A 21,766-nucleotide genomic window follows, 5' to 3' on the forward strand; every position below is an offset into this window, starting at 1 on the left:
TGTTATATTTCATTCACGGTGGTGGTTATTTAAGAATCGGTTCAGCCGAATTTTTTGTGGATTTTTTATTAACTTATGGCGTTTTCGATTCGCAAAAAATATGTTGTCTTGGTGTTACACTACTTTTTCCCTAATTGACATTTCGCCCAAATGATAGTGTAATTCTAAAGTTATTGTTAATTTATAATATTGTATAAAGGATCCAAAATCTACGACAGAGTTCTTGATATGTTGCAATCAATTTCAAGAATGTTGCACCTTTTTTCCCAATCGAAATCGTCATTAAATACCCATAATAGGTGCATTTAAAATTTTAATTAGATCAAGGCAATACTGATATCTGATCATATCTAATTCTGTAGTAATTATATACATTAATGTTTAGCTAGGGGGGCTATAGCCACATTAATAGACTGAAGTTATAGATTCAATAATGTTATAAGAATTAATAAAACGGTTCAAATTTTCAAATTTTGCCACAAAACTTCTAAATCCATTCTAAAAAAATCGACAATTTTTGAAAATATTCGAGGTCAAACGTTTCGGACAAGCGTTAGAAAGCATTAAAAATCATATAAATTATTTATTTCAAAAAATATCACAAAATTTTTTAATTCACATTCAATACACTGAATTCGGAGCACATCTTAAGAAGTGATGCAAATTCAGTGCGACTGCTGTTGAAATGGTGGACATCCGTCCTATGAACTTATATCATAAGTTCAACCACAGTTTTATTTCATAAATATCAGACTTCAAACATTCTTTTATAATAAAGAAACTAAAGTACAATTTAGAAGAATGTTAAGAAATAGAACTATATTTTCTGGGGGGTCTAAGCCCCCTCCCCAGAGGCCTTCCTACGCCTATGATTATATATGATTAGATGTTACCATTTTTCGGATCTACTTATATCTAATCGCAGAGATGGTTCGAGTAGCATTATTTGAGTTTTCTACTGTAAAAATTTTTTTATGATCATATTATGAAATTTTTACTCAAATAAAATTTGCAGGCGTAAACGTTTGAATGCAATGCATTTTCAAATTGCTGAAACTGTGAAAATTGTAGCAAAAATCGAATTTAGGTACAACATGTGGGTATGCAAAATACCAACTACGCAGATTTAAATGGCAGATTTAATTACTGGCAGTAGTACGCCTATTTTTACTATTTGTTATAAGGGAAAGGTATTTTCAAATCAAGTAAAACATATATGTTATGGTTCTAAAAAACGTATACTGTACAAAAAATACTTATATTGCAAAAAACTAAATATTTTACGAAGGTTAGCATTTTCTTTTAATTAAACGAATGCCTCTTGTAAATACAAAAATTGTAAAAAAATACGAAATAGACGGTTCTAAAACAAGGGTACTGTACTGTATATTGTCAAAAACTATGTATTTTCAGAAGGTTTACGACGTTTTTGACGTATGGTAAAATAAGTCGTAAATGTATATCAAATACCTTACAGTTTACGACAGACCATCTCTGTCTAATCGTATCAAATATGATCTCTCTATTTTTACTCGGATAACTCAATATTTTTATTTTCTGGCTGACTCCATCTTCCCTCACATCTTTCTTACTTCCTCCAGGTTTATTTGGTTCTTAGCACTCTTTTATGTAATGCAAATAATCCCAGCAAAAAATTTTGAAGTTCTTCCAAAGGCACAACTTTAAAAGCACTTCCAGAAGATGCACTCCCAATGATGTTCTTTATTTTAACTACCCAAGAAGTTATTTTAATTCAATTGTTTAAAACTTAGTTTTTTCATACTTTTAATGGGTAATTTTAACTTTTTTTGTTTCAAATAGGTTAAAAACAGAGTAAGAAATCATAAAATGGTACAAACCGTTTAAATTTTGTCGAAAAAATGCTAAATTCAATCTGAACAAATTGTGAATTTTTAAAAATAATTGAGGTCAAACGTTTCCGACAAGCGTTAGAATCCATTAAAATTATAAAAAATATTTATTTGACAATATTTCACAGAATTTGTTAAGTTACATCCAAAACATTGAATTCGGATCACACCTAAAGAAGTGATGCAAATTCAGTGCAACGGCTGTTGAAATGGAGAACTTCCGTCCTATGACAAGCCCATGTTAAATTCATCGCTTCTGAGTCAAATTTGCACCACTTCCGGATCCAAAAAGAACATTTTCATTACTTTTTTGGCGACGCTTTTTTTGCTGGGATGTAGAAAAAATTATTTGATTTTTTTTTTTAATTTTACCTTTCGGTTGAACGGAGAATCGAACCGCGGACCATGCAGTTTGTAAGCCAACACACTATCCGCTGGGCTACGTAGCTATTAATGTCATCAACGGATTATTATCGCTATAGCCATCAACGCACAAGCAACGCATACAGTCAAGCAGTTATATTTTTAGACAGAATTGTTTTGGGCGCTCACGAGCCGATGTAAAGAAACTTTATTTAGCAGAAACATATCTTAAGGTGACCACTAAGAAAGAAACACAACTGAAATAATGTAATTTTACGTATATTCCAAAATGTTCGCAAGATTTCGAAAAGATGTCCGATATTACATAGTACTATATTATTATACCCTAAACCACATAGTGGTCAGGGTATAATAAGTTTGATCGGCCAAAAAATGTGCCTACCAGAAATATTGATTTTAGACCCCATAAAATATATACCGATCGACTCAGAATCACCTCCTGAGTCGATCTAGCGCTTGGTGTCCGTCCGTCCGTCCGTCTGTCCATGTATTTGTTGTTCACAGGATTCCGGTCGCAATTATTAGCCGATTTCGATGAAATTTGGTACAGGGAGTGTTTTGGGCACAAGGACGAACGCTATTGAATTTGGAAGAAATCGGATCAAATTTAGATATAGCTCCCATATATATGTATCGCCCGATTTCGACAAATGGGGTCACGTTGCGCGTTTTTCAAACGGATCGTCACCAAATTTGGCAAGAGGTAATCTTTTCCATCGCCCTTCATCCAAATCGGTTCAGATTTAGATATAGCTCTCATATATATGTATCGCCCAAAACCTTTATTTATCAACCGATATTATTCAAAGTTGGCTACATATAATCTTCTATAGTACTAACTATATGTGCAAAAAATCATCGAAATCGGTTCAGATTTAGCTATAGCTCCCATATATATGTACCGCCCGATTTTTCTAAATTTGGCCATAAAACTCTTATTTATCAACCGATCTTACCCAAATTTGGCTAAATGTAGTCTTCTATATCACTAACTATATGTGCAAAAAATCATCGAAATCGGTTCAGATTTAGATATAGCTCCCATATATATGTATAGCCCGATTTTCCCAAATTTGGCCATAGAACCCTTATTTATTAACCGATCTTACTAAAAGTTGGCTAGATCCAGTCCTCTATAGTACTTACTATATGTGGAAAATTTCATCGAAATCTGTTCAGATGTAGATATAGCTCCCATATATGTATCACCCGATTTTGAAAAATTCGCCCCTAATAACCTTATGTTTGACAATACAGTCCTCATTTCTTAACCGATTTTACTCAAATCTTGCACAAGGTAACCTTTTGTGGTATTAATCAAACCCGCAAAATATTATGCAAATTGGTTCAGATTTAGATATAGCTTCCATATATGTGCATCGCTCCATTTTCCCAAATTTGGCCATAGTACTCTTATTTATTAACCAATGTTACTCAAATTTCACATTTTTATGTCCTAGCCGATCGTACTAATACGTACTTGTAGCTCTTACATAAGAATATTGCTCGATTTTTACACATTTGTATTTATTACCCACACTAATTTAACGATTTTCTCTTTTTTAATAATGGGCTCAATATTAGTGGTATACTAACTCCGTAGGAGCATTATCAACACAGCCAGTGTTGCTAGAAGTAGGGGAAATTCCCTATATGTAGGGTTTTTCTAATATTTCGCGTCTTGTAGGGACGTAGGGCCACAATGTAGGACATTTTCACTCAACACAATTTGTAATAATTTTTACGTTTTGGTGGCTCTAGAGGAGGAAATTAGAAGCCGGCAAGGCTTGATCTTTAACAATGTGTGGTAAACTTTATTCCAGTAGAGAATTTTGTCAACATTTTATTTCTATAGAACATTTTGTCAAAATTGTATTTCTATAGAAATTTTTTTCAAAATATTATTTCTATAAAAATTTTTTCTCAAAATTTTATCTCTGTGGAATTTTTTCTCAACATTTTATTTCTATAGAATTTATTGTCAAAATTTTATTTCTATAGAAAAATTTCTCACCAAAATTTGTTAATAGAAACTTTTTCCAAAATTTTATTTTTATAGAGATTTAACAAAAAAGATTACTATTTTGGGTAGAATTCTACCAACTGTGGCAACCGTGGTGGTAATACAAATTTATATACTAAGTTATATACGTTGCATATTCATGTTTTAAGATAATAATGTACTTAGAAACATTTTTGTTTTGTAAAATTTTTTAAATTTAACGAAAAATATAGTAGGAAAAATTGTTTGGGAATGTATGGGAAAGTAGGGAACTTTTTTGTCCTTGTAGGGTAAACCGAACATTTTACCTGGCAACATTGACTAAGAGCTATAGTCAGATTGACACATAGCACCCATAGACATGTACCCCTTAATTTTCTTAAATATGTAACTGCGGTTTATCTCCCAGACCTATATGTTACCCAAAAATGCTTATGATTACTAATTCTGTAATGGTGGTTTAGGGTATGATATAGTCGGCCCCGCCCGACTTTCTACTTTACTTACTTGTTTTCACTATGAAACTTCAAAATGTTAGACACATTAAAGAAGTACGAAATGGACTGTGATCTTGAAACAAAACCTATGCCAAAATAAAATATCAAAAAACTCTAACAAAAGAACAACTTTTTTTCTTTACGTGTATACTTAATATAGGTAGTCGATAAAATCGCAAAGAAATTCTAAGCAAATCTAAGCCATGTAGAGTTAGTAACTAAAACCAATATTTACACGAATTAGTATTCTTGAAGCGAACAACGATTTTGTCACACCTTACATGGATGGCTTGTCATAGGACGGATGTCCACCATTTCAACAGCCGTTGCACTGAATTTGCATCACTTCATACTCTGTGATTCAAATTCAGTGTTTCGGATGTGAATTAATTTGACAAATAAATAATTTTTATATTTTTTATGATATTTAATGCATTCTATTGCTTGTCCAAAACGTTTGAATTAAAATATTTTGAAAAATTCGCAATATTTCGTGAATAGATTTTGAATTTTTTTCGACCACATTTCAATAACCATTTTATTAAAGCTTACTCTGTTTTTAACCGTTTTGAAACAAAAAAATTAAATTTACCCATTAAAAATAAGAAACAAGTATATACGGCCGTAAGTTCGGCCAGGCCGAAGCTTATGTACCCTCCATCATGGATTGCGTAGAAACTTCATCTAAACACTGCCATCCGCAATCGAATTACTTAAGTAGCGGTAACGCTTGCCGATGGCAAGGTATCTTAAACCTCCTTAAACCTCCTAACGTGCGTGAGTAAAATTACTTCAAAATAGGACCACGAAAAAACTTACGCTACCACAAAAATTTATGTTCGCGATAAAATTCTCACTGATGATAAATGCATTTTGTGTAGACCCTAGATTCCAATTATGTTCACGATTTCAATCGCCCTCAAGGGTTTAACCCTTCTGTGCGTGATGAGGTCCCGCTGGACCTTTTTGATTTTTATTCATACATAACTTTATCTTTTATATGAATTTCAGCTTGATGGTTTATGACTTCTTGTACTGAAGTGTTTTAAGTTGAAAACTTTAAATTTTTATGTGATTGAATCATTAAATCGGTTTTTATAGGTATTTGAAAAAGTTTAGTGCGATTCTGCGTGATGAGGTCCAATGGGACCTATTACTAATTACATTAGTGGTTTTAGCACAGTTTAAAAAACAGTGTAAAGATATTGCGATTTTCGTATTTGGAACAATTAATAACAATAACATCCTTTCAGAAAATACCGTTATTTGGAAGAATTTGTCATTTTTGAAGTTTCCATTGGTTTCGTTGCTTGGTAGTACATAATTTTATGTCTTCAGTTGATATATCCAATATAGTGAGAGTAAAAGTGCAAAAAAAGTTATTTGAACTTCATGGAAATCGTGGTCGAAATAAGTTTTTATATTTCTATACATTTTCCAGACCTATCGGCTCCTGGAATTTGGCAAGATGTGCCTCAATTTGGACCAAGTTTGAAACAACCACTGTGCACATAATACTGCGAGCAAAACGAACGCCACTAAAAAAATCGTATTGGTTTTCCTTCAAAAATCCAGTTTGTTAAGAACATTCAACTACAAAAACAATATATTGTTGCTTGGTACGTATAAGGATACTTATAGGTACCACGCCTGCGTCAAACATCAGGGCCACTAGTATGCTAATCAAAAATTTTAACATTATCTGTATCCTTTTAAAAATTAAATAAAACTCTATATTTACAACCAAATGTTTATATACGTAATTTGTGCATTATAGAAGAGTCCACCTACAGTAAATGATCGAAAAATATCGTAGGGATAACCTCTCTACCATCCTTTTTTTATTGTAGGTCCCACGGGACCTTATCACGCTGGTATCGCTTCCAGTGTTATCACTTACACAAGGGTTAATCGCGCTCACGTTTTAATTCGCTGGTGAACTATATTTTACTTGTTCTAATTTTTACTTTTACTCACTAATGGGTCCGTCTCGACTTTGGAAAATGTTCCTTAATCATGAATAATGCCACGAGCCGTGGATAATGAGAATTGCCATGTCACGAAAATTGTCTTTAAATACGAAATTGACGTTAGTCACGAAATTTGTCGTAAACCATGCTGTGCGTGAGTGTTCGTGAATACGACTTTTCATTTTGTGAATGTGTTTCAGCGTGAATTCCTACAACACTTATCGTGCGTGTGTAATATTGTAAAATCAAATTTCACTCGTGATTACATTGTGAAAGATTTCACAAGCATGACCATGAGTTAAGTCCCGGACTCGGATAAAACTCTGGCGAAATGTCTGCATTGCAAAAATTTCTCTACAAGTAGTGCCAAACACTATGTGGCTTGGTATTTGAACTATGACAAAAGAAAATATCTCCAGGTATAAAAGGTAGAAAAGAGAATTTTAATTTTATTAACACACTTAAGTCATACATTATTTACAATTAAATGCATTACCAACTTAACTTACCGTGACGCTATAGTAAATTATCAACATTAGAAAAATGCCCCACATGGTTTTCTATAACACAATTGCAGTATTTCTGATTGCTCTGCATCTTCTCTGAGTTTGGGTTGCCAACCAATCTTCATCCTTACTGTGGACTGGATGGCACCGTTACTTACCAACTAACTTCCAATTGCCAAAGATCAAATGAGATTTTATTAAAACTTGTAATAATTTCCTTTTCAAATGTAGTCATGTAGCATGAGAAAACAACCAAACAGCAACAACAATAACAACAGCAACAGCAAAATAAAACGAAAATCCCACAAAAAGTATAAGGAATAACCAAGTAGAAGTAAATACTGCTGGTAAATCCTTTCTCACACACACACACGTACGTAAGAACACAGACAATTTAACTTAGTCTGATAATGAAAGGGGCTTTTAAATTTCATGAAGCATTCAAGTGTAGAGAAGAGTGGACAGCCAAGAGAAGAGGATTGGGAGAAAGGACACAAAAAATGTTTTAATTTACATGCTATTATCATACGAACAAGCAAAAGTTAACACTCGCACCGACAGACAGACAAACCGACAGACATCAAGTAGTCTACACTAACTCACTGTGCGTATGTGTCAGGAAAGAAACATGAACAATTTCCAAAGGATAAAACAAATTAAAATTTAAACAGTCGTAAGGTCAGGATAGTAAAAAGGTCGAAGGATCTACAAAGAAAAATTCACATACCGTGTAACCGAATTCGAACGTTAATGTCTTTTGAATTCCTTTCACTCACTTTAGCAATATCTTTCCTTGGGGTAAGAGTAGGGTGTGTATGTGTGTGTGGTTCTTGAGTTTTAATCTTGTTACAAAAGTGTCTAAAGATTGTGGGTGCGTGCATGTGTAAGTGAGACTCTCCAAATGAAGTAAACGTTTTAATATGCATTTAAATGTAATTACCACTAACAATCATGAACTCTACCACCGTTCATTGTCGTAGTCAGAACTCATACTGACTGCTGGTATTACAATTACTCTTCGAACAAATGCAACTGCCATTGGCCATTATCCTCATCACACATACTAAAATAATATTTCATTTGAAAGCGCACTCACACACACACAGACACACATATCTGACGAGTCTTATGTCATTTCCAAGATAAATGCCTTAGCAAATACTTATGGTGAACATTCATTGTTAGCATACCAAGCATGTCTTGAAGTCAGGATTGCAGTCTTAATTCAAATGTAGACGTTTTAACGACAAAACCACAACCACGATGATAGTGATGGTGACTATACATAGGAGGCAAGCCGCTTAACGAACCGATCGAAGATTAAATCACAAAACTCCTTTGGAATTTTGTTTTCCGGCTATGTAATTAGAAAGTATGTTAATGAAATGAAATAGATGATAGATATTTTTAACCTTTAAAATAAATTGCAAATTACTGATTTATACATACGGGGTAGAATTAGTTATGACAATAGTTTTCGTAAGTCGTGTTACCGTTGTGCGACTTAGTCGCATTTCCTAACGTCTCAATACTCCGATACTGAAGTGGAAAATTCTGATAGCGAATACGAAAAGAAGCAAAGCTTCACGAAACTATGCAAATGAATAGAAGCAGTTTAAAAAAAATCACCTCTGCCGTCACGGAGGAATGGAAACTTAAAGCATTCATCGAAGTTTAAACCTGTGAATCTATGTTATCAGCCTTAAAATTTACTGTATGTGGATATAGGAGAATGTATTCCAAGTAATCAAATGAAGATTTTAAGAACTTAAACTACCAAATTATATTAATTTATGTTTTACTGAATTTTATGCAACAAGCTGCCAGAATATCTCCTTATGTAAATGAACTGTTTTCTTTTTCTATTTGTATTTTTTTCGTGGAATTTTTTAAAAAGGCTACACTAGGTTAGGTTAGGTTAAAGTGGCAGCCCGATTAAGATTCAGGCTCACTTAGACTATTCAGTCCATTGTGATACCACATTAACTAAAAGTACCTATTACATATGGACACTTCTAGTTTTAACCGCTTAACCTTCTCGATTATTTTTCGTCGTTGAACCAACCAGATTGTTCCAAAAACATTAGCAGACTGCTTAAGTTAACGTTTTCCAGATCCGCCAGTAATCTGAAGCTATATGCTCCTAAAAGTTGCTTGCGCTTTACACAAAATGAAGGACACTCACACAAGATGTGTTTAATTGATTCCTTTTCCTCCGCATCATGACAGCTCATACAATAGTCATTATACTTCGCGCCAATAGTTTTTGCAAAATCGTCTATCAGGCAGCGACCCGTTATAGCAGATATCAGGAGTGATATCTGACGTCTCGAGAACACTAGCATATCCAGTGTGCGGGTTAAGTTTAAATGGGGCCATATTTGCTTGGTGTCGTTACAACCCTTGCAATTCTCCCATCGAACATTTGCCATCTAACAGCCTTCTCAGGCAGAATGAGCTTGCAGGTAGCCAGGGGCATACCAACAGATTCTAGTTCCCCTGGAATATGTAAGGTAGTCCCTAGCCTTGCCAACTCATCCGCTTCGCAGTTCCCCGGTATGTTCCTATGGCCAGGCACCCATATTAGGTGAATATTGTACTGCTCAGCCATCTCATTGAGAGATTTGCGGCAATCGATGGCCGTTTTCGAGTTGAGGAACACAGAGTCCAAGGATTTTATTGCAGGTTGACTGTCTGAGTATATATTAATGCCCACATTTTTGGAACATTACTTCTCAGCCAATTCGCCAGCATTACTGGATTACTGGGATAATCCACCGCTGAAAAACTTGTTGGTGTTCGGTCGTAGCAGGAATCGAACCCACGACCTTGTGTATGCAAGGCGGGCATGCTAACCATTGCACCACGGTGGCTCAAGGTGTAGAGGGCTAAAAGAAATTTTTTTTTTAAATTTAACATACACATACGTTTTATTTTAATTTTCTATAATCGGTTTAGTATTGCTTTTGTAGTTTTTAATTCAGAAATTTATGAAAAACACAAATGTTATGATATTTTCCGAAGCAAACGGCAGTACATTTGAGAGACACGTCGACGCAAACTTTATGATATAATGTTTTGGCAGAGTTGGTTTTAAGCTGAAATCAAAAACAACAACAATGATTAAAGAAAAAAAAAACAACAATAACAAAACAAAACGAATAAAATTTTAACAAAATTGTCTGTAGAAATAAAATTTTGATAAAAATTTCTACTTCTATACAAATAATTCTGACAAAATTATATGGTCCGCTGGAATGAATTTTGGTCCAATTTTGAAAAAATGTTCATCCAAAATAAAAATTTATTGTGGCAACGCTGATTAAGACGTTACCCAAAGATAATTGAGTATAACAAGATTAAGCATTGTGCTCTTATAAAGAGAAAACAAATGTCAAGGTGTAGAGGGCTATGAGAAAAAAATTGTTTTATTTGTCAATTTTTTCCAAAGCAGCTCTGCCCAGGAATAAATTTAAAACGGCAATATTCACATAAAACCATAATGAATATTCGCTTTAAAATACACATACGTTTTATTTTAATTTTCTACAATCGTTTTGGTATTGCTTTTGCGGGTTTTTATTCGGAAATTTATGAAAAACACAAATGTTATGATATTTTCCGACGCAAACGGCAGTACATTTGATAGACACGTCGACGCAAACTTTATGATATTTTGTTGGCAGAGTCCTCTGGTGCTTCAGTTTTGCTATGACAAGACTGCATCTTCTTCTCAATTATCTTTGCGTTACCTGTGAGTATTAAGAAAACAAGAGAACGAAACTGTCGAGCGAAACTGCGGCAGTAGGTGGCAGTCATGAGGAAATTTATCTAATGTCATGCAATTTTTGTCGGCGCTTCTCTCAAATATCATACAGTTTGCGCCGGCGTAACCCAGTTCAGTTCTCTGCTGGCCTTATGAAACGTAAGAAAAATAGGATTTATAACCTACTTTGTAGTAACAAATGTTCTTTTATATAAATCGTTCGTTCTATTAAATTTTTTAGCAGACAATTTGAAATTATAACTGCCGATGCCTAACCTACCTAAATTATAACTGCCGATACCTAACCTAGAAGAGAAATTTTCGTCCTCTTGTTTTCTTGATACTCTCTGACGTTACAATAAATCTCTCATAACTGGACACCTCTCAAACGTGTACAAAATTTAGGCGACCGTGAGTGTCCACCATTCAGAGGTTTCACTGTAATTATTATTATTTTTTTTTTTTTCATTGAATAAACAAACGATGAAAAATGTTGATGTTAGAAAGAAGCAAATTGCCTTTAGTACATTTTGAGTAAAGTTTACAAATTTCGAAGAAATTCAGAACTATTTTGTGGGAAATTTGAAATTACTTAAATTTTATGCTTCATTTTAGTTCACTCAAATAGAGTAAACAACAAATTACTAAAGTGAAAGAAACTTTCTCCTATTGGGGAAATTTTAAATAAAACATAATAATTTCCATGAACTAAAATAAAATTAAATTTGATCTAGTCCCCCCTTTTCAGAGAATAGGCATTGCAATCAGCATCAGAGATATGACATTTGAACTACTTTTAAAACATGACAAATCATTTTTGTGTCGTGCAAATGTCGTCGGTTTACCTTTTTACAAATACGTTCTCCAAATTTTGAAAAGTGAAAATTTTCATATGTCATTTTTCAAATTATGGAAAAAGCGACTAATCAAAAAATATATCTCCTTTAAAGGCAAAAGGTCTACTCAAGGCAGAATTAGTAAGGTAGTTTTAGTATTACAAGAACAAAAATGTCAGTCCACTTGTGGAACATTATGTTCAAATAGTGGGAAATTTAAAATAGAGAAAATCTGAAAATTTATCGTTGTATGCTTCGAAATATGAGGAAATGTGTTACGGTTCTCAAGAATAATTGAAGTAATTATTACCGTCAATTATAAGGACCATTTATTTCGATTCTTTTCTGTCATAATTTTAAAGCAAATTGAAAATTTAGAAATTTTTGGTATAAAATAATTTTATTTTGAATTTTTATATTTATTTGTAACAATTGTCAATTAAACATTGGCTACAATGTGTGCTCATTGTAAAGATACCTCAAAAGAGAAAAAATGAATTCTTATAGATGGGAAGAAACCAGAATATTTAATTCAATGATATATAATCATAGTTTGAATAAATACTGCATGGTATTTGGTAGGGGGAGATGACAAACCCGTAAAACCTTTTTAGCTACGCCTACGCCATTAAGCAAATACCGACAATCAAAGTTCTGAGCAAATGAAAAAAATTATAATCACCTGATAGCTTGAAACTACCTTCCTAAATGTATCTTAAGTCATCTATAAAAATTTTAATATTAATAATGACTGCAATGAAATATTCAAACAATTTATTTTCAATTGTATGTGTATGTACAATTTAAAAAAGTGGTAAATGCAATTACCAATATTATTATATTTACAACCAAAGTAAATTTCATAAAATAAAACTTAAAAATGAAGAAATTGGGTATACATTTTGATTTATTATTATTAAGTTGACAAAACATCTTGTATCATATTTTCTAAACAATTCCTTAAATTTAAAAGTTAAATTGATTTGCAAATATCAGCATAATAATTGAAGATTGAATTTTAACTTTTTGCTTAAAGAAAATTAAACAAAAGAATTAAAGAAAATAAAAAATAAACAAATATCTTGTTTTGTCAAAAGTCCAGAGAAGTGTATTACTAAATTTTTTACTTCTTCTTTGGTGATATCACGTGAATTATTTTATTTTTTAATGAAATCCCTGATGGCTTGATTAAGGTGTGTTCTAAATACGTAGTGAAATCAACAATTATTCATTTCTTGAAATATGTGAATATTATTGAACACTTTCTGGATACTATAACCGAATAGATGTTTTGAGAATATAGTTACAATCTATTCGGATACAGATACTGTGTCACTGTGGACAACAATGTCATATAGCCAACCCTGTAATTAGATCCCAATTTATTATTGATAAACTCCCCAATGCAACATTGTGATGTTTGCGTGCATATAAGCATTGGCATGTAGGTAGGTAGTCGGATATATGAGTGCGAGGATATCCGCTATTGAATAATTGCGATTGTGATTGCGGCAAGCAGATAAATGCTAAATGAACAGGAAAATAAGAAAACGATAATAAAATCTCACATTCCCGAAACGACCAAGTGAACGGAAACAGAAACTAACTCCTCTCCAACAATTACATACTATGTTAAGTAATACAAAAAAAAAAAAACAAAAGAATTAGAGCTGCTCGTACACACACACTCAAAAGATTGCCAATAACAACTCTCCACCCACATCTATAAAAGTATGTACATACAGGACACCAGAACAATGTTTCAAGTATTGCTTATAACAAATGACTCTAAGTAGATAAAAAATAGAACATGTGTATTAAAGTGTAAAGAGCGTAAATAATAAGGTATAATTGAAGGGCCATTTAATAAGAAGACAAGAAAACATGTGTTCCCTTAATAACGTTACAAATGTGAGTCCTTTAAGGACTTTGAGAAACTGAAGGGCTTTCCTTGTGGTGAAGTCATATACTCGTACAAGACAGGAATACACAGGAATTTTAATTAAAAACAACTTAGTAAATGGCAAAGCAATTTTAACCGCAAATGTTGATGTAAATACCAAAACCACTTTAGTATAATTCATTTCTATTCAAATGGTGAGTGATTTAAGATTTTCATAGAAATTATATTTAATAAATTTATAGTTAGTAATATATAGATATATAAAACCCAAAATATAAACCCCCGAAATACATATTATTATTACAATAATTACTATACAGAGATTGTTAAGTTTTAATTACAATATAAATGAGTAAATGAATTTAAAATAAATAGATTAATTAAACAAAATCCAAAACGAGATACAAATTCAACTGATAATGCAAGGAAATCCTCAATTACTAATCAGCGGTAAAGTAGCTCAAATGTAAATATCAAAAAGTCTAATTTAAATTTAATTTAAATTAAGCCATTTGTCAAAATTGTCCTTTGAATGATTTAATGCATTTTTTCAAGACTAAAGAACAAATAAACCACATTGAAATATTTTGCACATACCACTTTATTCTCCATCATTCTACATAATTTTTCATCAAATCATACAACGTTATTATGTTTACATTTAATTTATCTAGATCCCCCCATATTTCACAATAAAACTGTTTATACCACTGAAATATGGTAATGATCAGTATATATCATTGAGCATAGAACACGTTAGCTTATGTTTTAACCCTTGTGCACTCCTTGGGTCAATTTGTCCCAACTTTGATTTAAAACGTAATTTTTTATTCCTTTAGTTATTGGATATTTTTTTGAAACTTTTATTTATCCATTACAGGGACGAAATGTATGTTTTTAGAAGATAACCAAAAAAAAAAAAATATTTCGATAGCATACCAGACAACTGCGAAGCGGATGAGTTGGCAAGGCTATTCCAGTGGAACTAGAACTGTTGGTATGCCTCTGGCTACCTGGCAAAACGTCAGATATCACTCCTGATATCTGCTATAACGGGTCGCTGCCTGATAGGCGAGTTTGCAAAAACTATTGGACTGAGGTATAATGACTACTGTATGAGCTGTCATGATGCGGAGGAAACGGAATAGTAAACACCTCTTGTGTCAATGTCCTGCATTTTATGTAAGGCGTAAGCGAATTTTAGGGGCATATAGCTTTAGATTACTAGCTGGAAAACGTTAACTTAAGCAGTTTGCTAATGTTTTTGGAACAATCTGGTTTTTTCAACAGAAGAAAATAATCGAGCAGATTCAGCAGTTAAAACTAGAAGTGTCCATATGTAATAGGTACCTTTAGTTAATGAGGTATCACAATGGACTGAATAGTCTATGTGAGCCTGAAACTAAATCGGGCTGCCACTTTAACCTAACCTCGTCCATTGTGATTCCACAGTGGTGAACTTCTCTCTTATCACTGAGTGCTGCCCGATTCAATATTTAGCTCGATGACAAGGGGCCTCCTGAGATTGCCCTTTGTATGCAAGGCGGATATGCCATCGCACCATTTCTAGGCTGACGTGGAATTAAATATGTTCTAGTATTATTCGAAATGTCTTCACATAGCTGTAAAAACAGAATAAGTATTCTTTATAAAGAATAAGTTTATATTGTGTGTAGTTTTTCAAATAAAGTCCGAATCACACAGAAAACAGTGTAAATTCTTTCCTAGGAAGAATAAATTACGTCATTTGAAAATTGAACTAAATTGTACTCCACATTTTACGATTTTCACAGTGTTGTTTTAACCATACAGTATTTCATTGTTACTATTTTTGGGAAACGTGCGAACAATATCTTCTGCGTTAGTTCATATTGAATTTATATATACGGTCAAGTTTAGGTCTTCAAATGTTTGAGATATACTTACAACAGGAAAATTTCATTGGGCTGTGGAAAATTGCGAAAACAATAATACAATTTAATTACAAATAAATAAATTTTTTGCTATAAAAGGAGTTAACTAAGAAATTAGTTTAGTGTACTGAAATATCATCAACTTTGAAGAATTCATGCGAGATGTCTAATATAATGACTTCCGTCATATGACAAGCCAATATAACACACATCCGCATCCAAAAACAATATTTTCCTTGCCTACACTGTTAGAAAAATATGTTTTTCATATGCTCCGATATAAACAAAATGTGTTTCGGGCACAATTTTTAAACACAATATATTTAAGTGCAAACATGTAATGTTCCTAAACTAACGCTAAACGTTTGGGACACATATGTTAATATATTAAAATATATTATGTTTGGGGCATGAATGTTTCAGAAAAATAATATGTGTGAATGTAAACATATATAAATTTACAAATTTCGAGTAAACATACAGTGCTGTTCAAAACATTTGCAACTAGCCCTACCATGAACATCATCGCTTCCACTTAAAAAATAATCTTTATGGAGTGGTATTTCCAAATTCTAATTGGAAAAATGAAAGGCCTGTTATTAAAAATTGATATTTCACGAAAGGTAAAGAATCGTATGATTCGACCTGTTCAAAACATTTGCAACTACCTAGCACCCTGTAATATTTTCTTCTTTAAGGGTATTACTTTTTGTATTTTTTACCTGAAATGGTTATAAGGGCCTCTAAGAAGATGGATTAAATGTACAAAAATAACATTGTAGGAATATCGTTAAATTAATTGCTTAATTTGGCCATAAACTGATTGACATATACCTTAATGCTCTCTTTTTTGAAAAATTCGATAAAACTAGCATAATCAACATAATAACAAGCAAAATATCGATGATTTTAAATTTGGGTTATCACAAAAATGAATTTCGGAAGAGTACTAAATATATGCAAAAACCAACTGCGTCTCGATTTATCAACAGTGTATGCAACAAAACTTTCCATTGGGGTAGAAGAAAACCTAAGACTACGCCAAAAGAAGATCATATAATCTAAAGAACTATGCAACAATTCAATCAAATATCATCTAAAGAAGTCAAAAATTAAATTCAACTGAGTATATCTACCATAACGGTAACGAGGTAGAGCATTACAAGTCGGAGAGCCATTATACAAGAATGTCAAAAATCACCGATTTCAAAGAAAACTAGTTGGCGCGCCTTCAATTTTCACAAAAATACCTTAAATGGCCTCAGGAGAAGTGGATATGTGCTATATTTTCCTACGACTCAAAATTTAACTTGCATGGATCGGATGGTAGAAATTTAGTACGAAGGCTGCAAGGAAAGCCTTAATCCAAGAAATACAAAAAGTTACGTCAATCATGGTGGGACCAATAGTAGAGTCTGGGGTTTTTTTCTGGACAAGTTATTGGCCCGATTTATAGAGTCGAGGGTATTATGCTGTTGGAAGTCTACAAAAAATTTTGTCCCATGTGATATTGCCGTAAGAATTCCGGGAAAAGTCGTCTGCATGGATTATTCAGTGTAACGTAGTACACGTGTAATGTAGTAAAACAATGTAAACAAAAACAAAGTAAAACAAAAATTGCGGGTGCTTTACTAGACAGTTCAGTCGCCTAAAGTAAAAGTCATAGCTTTGGAAAGCTGTAAAACGAAAAATTGGTACGACATTTTTGCAAAAGACTTACGAAATATAGTTGAACCTGAACCATAGGATATCATTGACCATTTAGTCCTAACCAATGGCAAAAAGTTTATTGTTAAAAGTTACAAAAAATTTATTTATTTTTAAATATATGTGACACTTATATTAGTTGCAAATGTTTTGAACAGGAGAAAAATCTCATTTGTTAAAAAATTTATAAATGATCAAAAAATCTTTATCGTTAGTTCCGTTATTTCCTTGAATATTTAAAATTGACAAAATAAGCATCAACATTGCATTAAAATTTTGGTTTTAATATTTTTAGTTTCACTATAATTACAGTTTATATTCAACAGAGAATGTGGTTGCAAATGTTTTGTTTTATATGTTGTGATATTTTATTCAGAGAGCGACAGAGAGAGTATAGAGATGAAAAAACGGGAGGGTTGACGAAAGATATCAACATAACACAGCGAGAGAATCAAAAGAGAGCAATTTCTGTGAAACCGCTTGTATGTTGTTTCGGAAAACTGTTTTATGATAAGACCAAAAATTTGATATGCTTATTTCTAAATACTATTCAATTTGAATATTAGAATGAGTATTCGGAGTAAAGAGAATAGACATTCGGAACCAAGAGAACCAAGACATTTGAAAAACAAAAAAATAACAGCATGTGTTCTCGCCTTGAGAGCAGCATTTTATGTATGTGTGGACATGTGTTTTGTTTGCCATTTTGGCATTATGGGCACAATTTTTTTCATGGTTCGTTAAAAGAAATCGGAACGTACGAGGAGTAAGTTAAAATATTCAGGCAAAGGAAATTAAAAAAACGGTGGAAAATATACAAAGTTACAAAGGGATCTTCATAAAAATAACGAAAGGGCAATATACTCTTTTTAGAGTTGGGACAATAAAATGAAAAAAGATGAAATAGTGAAAAATTAAACAGTATAATGTATAAAAACAAAGTTTAGTTCATCTTTATTAATAAGTAGTCAAAGAGGAGTTGACGGACACCTTCAAATATAAAAGCGGGCATTAAGTTCGAGTTTTGCAGCTAAAACAATTGAAAAAGTTTATTTTCTTTAAAATGAATTATTAAAGAAAAGCAAAAGGCAAAACAGGGTCATTTTAGAGCGATAATGACAACTTAATACCGGCCTTAAAGGTAAAAATGAAATTAGGTACAAAACAATATAAGTTTTAAATACATTGTGTTAAATACATGGTGCTAAATGCTAGTAAAAAACTGTTCACGCCTAAATAAATTTATGTGTATATTATAAAAATTTTTATGTATGTTTATGTTCGACTCCACGTTCTTCTTTTGTTCGAGTTTTTGAATTCCTTCCAAAATTTCAAATTTTTTTACCAAACACAGTTTTTTTTCTTACAAAATTGTTATTTTTGCAATAAAAAAATAATACTTTATCCAAAAGCTCAGTCCATTTCGTTTATATCAAGCACTGTTTCTGACTGTAAATCTTTAATAACCCACATTTCGATGTTTCATTATAAAAATGTAATATAGTATAAATATAAATGTGTAAATTAAAAAAAAAAAAATGGTGTTCGGTCGGAGCAGGGATTGAACCCACGACCCTTTGCATGCAAGGCGGACATGCTAACCATTGCTCCACGTGACAAACAAATGTATATTTCTGTTTAATAATGTTTTGTTTGCATCGGCTCGTGGGCGCCGCAGACTATGCTATATAAATGTAACTTATATAGATAATTGTCAACTGGTGACTATAACAGCTACGTAGCCCAGTGGATAGTGTGTTGGCTTACAAACGGTATGGTCCTCGGTTCGGTTCTCCGTCCTGGCGAAAGGTAAAATTTAAAAAAATTATAAAATTGAATAATTTCTTTAACATTATTTGTATTACAGAACTAAAAAATTTCGTGGAAGTGAAAACTATGTGAGGGAATGAGCACAACCTTCTTAGGGGAAAATTTTTCCAAGCATATAATATTTTTGGGCTCAAGATGCTTCCAAACATATAATATGTTCACATAAAACAAACATATTAATGTTTCGGCAGTATCCAATAATATATGTGCTTCCTGCAAAACATGTGTGGAACATACGTTAAAGAAGCGATTTTTTGAAGGTGTATGTTTTTACACTTTGTTTGTTTGTTGGGATTTTGACGAAAATTAATTTTATTTAATTCAAAGCATTCAAATATAGTTCGTAAATATTTGCATTTCATTTCATTCGTTTTTTTTTTTTTTTAATATTGCTTATTATTCAGTTTTAAATGTCGCAGCTTGGCTCTAGTATATTTACTGTGACTTTATTAAATTTAGTTTAATCTAACCTTATTAAATATACGTGGGTATAACGACTATTTTATTAAATTAATAATTTTAAATATTACGTACGATAACAATAAAACAGACAACCCATTGTACATGTTGAGTGTCCTGCCAATTTCATTTGTATAATCTAAACCACTACAAGAATATTGCTTTTTAATCCTAAGCCCCGAGTTAATCTTGTCGATTGTCCGTTCGTATAATAATATATACATATATCCCATAAAATCATATTTTAAAAATCAAAGATTTTAAATTTTGGCAATATTATCTTCTTTTACTAACCGATCTTATTCGACTTTGCCACAAAGCAAAACTTCTAGGAAAATCCAAAAAAAAAATCAATGCAGGCTGGTTTATAAAATATATTACCCTATTGAAAAACAAAAACACAATTCCTTAAATAGAACCTTAATAATATATTATTAATAATAAATTATTACAATTATATTTGGCCAACATGTTTGCATTTTTTCTTAGACATTGGATGTTCTTGGAAACAAATCGTTCCCCAAGCCACAAAAACCAATTTCAATTTAACTTGTGTAAAGTAAAATAAAAGTAAAATAAATTTGCAGTAACCATAAAACCTAAATTTACCTTTACTACCGGTTAAAATTCAAATATCAAAAATGATAACTTAGCAAATAGAATTGAATAAAGCAAGTACAATAGTTGAAACTATATGTAAAATGAAGAAACCCCAAATGGATTTTGTGAAAAACAAATATGAGGGTGAACATCGCCCACATACACAAATACTCTAATGCTAGTGAATGCTCCAAATATATACAACCCAGCAGGAGAACGAATTGAGTCAAGGCTTAAAAAAAAACATGAATATAATTTGGTGAAAGGACAATACGATTAGCATTAGCGTAGCTAGACAATTTTCCTAGGGGGGGCTATAGCCCCCCTAGCTAAAAATTTATATTTCATTTATTTATATCAATTAATGTTTTATTTCATAAAAATGAATAAAAAAATAGACATCAAAATAACTCGAAAATTAATTTATAATAAAGCAAGTAAAAGTAGTTCCACACATTTCCCAGCAAAAAAATTTGGAAGTTCTTCCAAAGACACCACTTTAAAAGCACTTCCAGAAGATGTACTCCCAATGATGTTCTTTATTTTAACTACTCACGAAGTTCTTTAAATTCAATTTTTATAACTTGGTTTTTTCATACTTTAATGGGAAATTTTAACTTTTTTGTTTCAAATACCTTAAAAACGAAGTAAGAATTCATAAAATGGTACAAATTGAATTTTGTCGAAAAAAATTCTAAATCCAATCTGAAAAACTTGTGAATTTTAGAAAATATTTGAGGTCAAACGTTTCCGACAAGCATTAGAATCCATAAAAAATTATAAAAATTATTTATTTTACAAAATATAACAGAATTTTTTAATTTACATTCAAAACATTGAATTCGGATCACACCTAAAGAAGTGATGCAAATTCAGTGCAACGGCTGTTGAAATGGAGGACTTCCGTCCTATGACAAGCCCATGTTAAATTCATCGCTTCTTCGCCAATTTTGCACCACTTCCGGATCCAAAAAGATCATTTTCATTACTTTTTTGGCGACGATTTTTTGGCAGGGCTTGTTTATTTTAAAAAAAATGGAAAATCGTAAATAGGTTTTCAAATTCTGGGGGGGCTAAAATTTTTCTGGGGGGGTCTAAGCCCCCTCCCCAGAGGCCTTCCTACGCTTATGACGATTAGACTTGAAAATTCAATGTTGGAAACAAAACATACTTGATGTATGTTAGAAAATAAAAAAAATCTTCATAAGATTTTGTCGATTTGCTCATGACTAAAGGCCTTAAACAGACAAGATCTGCCAATTTATATTGCTGGTTTAAAGTACATCCAAAGCTTGCTGTGTTAAACAAAACTACAACTAAAAACTCTTATAGCTCTATACAGGTTCTCATTTATGTACGTACATGTGTACTAGAGCTCAACCGAAGAATCGGCTTCGGTTAATGGGCCTCTTGGCCGAAGCTTTTTAAATAATTTATACACGCAAAAAAATAATTCTTTCCTCCCAAACGAAATTTTAGACAAACAAAGTTCGTTTCTCATTTGCTTTTCGTTGTAAGGAAG

Source organism: Haematobia irritans, chromosome 5, assembly GCF_050003625.1.
Source record: "Haematobia irritans isolate KBUSLIRL chromosome 5, ASM5000362v1, whole genome shotgun sequence".
Taxonomy (NCBI): Eukaryota; Metazoa; Arthropoda; class Insecta; order Diptera; family Muscidae; genus Haematobia; species Haematobia irritans.